Raw genomic sequence first — 2,246 nt, 5'->3', positions numbered from 1 at the left:
GTCATAACAACCTTGGTCTCATCGTCCAGCTCTCTCGCTGTTTGACCGAAAGGCCAAAAGGCCAACAGCAGATTTGAGCAGAAAATATCGTCAAAATGCCTCCATGACATTATTGGTGCTGTGGTATGTGCAGTGTTTGATTCGTAGATTTCGTAAAAGTATATTTGGTAAACAATTCCTCTTGTAGTCGTGTTCACCAACCTGCTTCAATTAACAAGTTTATCAACATCGGCAGAATTTGGTTCTCCCCTTTTAATATCCTCTCCCGAGAAAGACCTTATTTTGATAAGTCTTTAGTCTTGAGGCATTGGTTTACGGTAGTATTAATTCTTCAAGCACACGCAGTTTTAGCCCGAGCAAGACAGCCAGCCAAGCATCTTTATTTTCCAACATTATAAGTAAATGCCGCCCGCTCAAGTGACGACATGCGGTGCAAAAATTAATAGAACAATTTGCTGAAAGTCCGCGTCAGTTTATCACCACATCTAAATTTGGGTTCAGATCGAAAATTATTAAAAGTAGGTCAGATCAACAATAGTCCGAGCCAGCGCGATATAAAAATTACCGCTAAATAATTTCCAATTCAGTATACCAGGAAACACGGTCCAGATTAACTGGACTTTTATCTTTTCCGTTCATCAGGGTAGCTGTTTTGGGAAACGAAGGTAAAAGCGCCGCAGGTATGGAATAAAGGCCTGTGAGATATGTTTTCATTAAACCGGTTTTTCCCCACAATTCAGCAGGTAAAATGGTCACTCAATTAATGTTCTCGGTTCTTGTCTCTTTACTGTAGGCCTATACTATTCTTGAAATGATCGTCGTTGTTAACTGTATTCAGTTAATTTCAGACTTCACTTGATTGATCAGGTCGTTTCAGTCATACCTGAAAATAGGACGAGTACTTACGGTCGATTGGTACTCACTTTAAACGAAAATGAATTTCAGCGGAATATATAAAGGAAAATAACGCACCGCACATTAACGTATAGGCGCACCAAACACGGTTTTATTTGATAGAACAAATGGCAAAAAAGAGCCCAGCAGCAATAATTCGATTGACGAATGGGAGAAATTCAATAATGAACGGCGTGGCCTAAAATAAACGAAGTGGAACGACTTGTCACGCACTTTGGAATAGAACACAGAGAACTGAATGCTCTTTGAATACTTCGATAAGGCGAATCGAAGGAATGCCCTTTGAAAACGGACTTTTCATTGAGAAAAAAAAAATCGAAAACTTGGTAGGAAACGTACTATTAGCTTGTCTCCTAACAGTGTTCTGTTTATTGATGTTGGTCGCGGGCACATGCATGGTGATATGCGCTATAGAAGAATGGTTTTTATTATTTTTTTTTAAATTATTTTATTATGCATCTGGGACAAGTACGTCGGGCTCATCACGTGCGCAAACCCATCGTACACGCGCAAACACGCACATAGCGGGAACATGACTTGTATTGCTTACGGTTGAAATGATAGAAGTAATGGCTTTTTATACGCCAAGTTTCTGAAACGGCATTATTGCAGCACGAGTTTTTCGTTGCTTGACATGCAAGCGTGTGACTATTGTTTACAAAGCATTGTGTTTTCGTGCTGATCGAAACTCCCGAAAACGCTTTCAGTTTCATTATGATTTTTTTTCTGATGAGACGATGATGAGACTTATTTTTGTGTTACGGTGACCGTTTGCCACATGCATGCTTTGTCAGTGTTTTCACTTTTTGTTCAAGTTGTATTTATCCTTACTCTCATTTTACCTTTTTGCTGTTTCATGATGAGAACGATTTTTTTTTCAATTACGAAATGAGTGTTGATCCCAGAAATTGCATACGAAATTGTATCTTGTGGCTCACTGAATCAAAACGTGACAGAACAAGAACATTGCATTGAATTGAAGAGTGTGGAGGGCGTTTTAACTGAACTTTTGTTACCCTTGGGTTTTCTTAAGTGTCCTCTTGCATTGAGAAGATGCAAACATCCTGTAGCATATAGTGGCTTTTTTAAAACTTTTTCATTGTGCATTTGTCCCCACTTTATTAACTGCTGCATATATAATTGATCATCCTGTGCAAACGTGTTTGGATATTTTTAATAATAGTTTATAATTATACCAATCGGTAATTATGCTGAGTGTGTGCATGAATGTTTTCAGGCGGTCCCTGGTGAGCATATTAAACAGACGCCCTCTGTTGACTTTAATCACAAAATTGCAGCCCGTAACATCCACTATCAGACAGCTTTTTTCC

This window comes from Patiria miniata, unplaced genomic scaffold, assembly GCF_015706575.1.
Source record: "Patiria miniata isolate m_02_andy unplaced genomic scaffold, ASM1570657v1 HiC_scaffold_5, whole genome shotgun sequence".
In the NCBI taxonomy this organism is placed as follows: domain Eukaryota; kingdom Metazoa; phylum Echinodermata; class Asteroidea; order Valvatida; family Asterinidae; genus Patiria; species Patiria miniata.
This window is presented reverse-complemented; position numbering follows the sequence as displayed.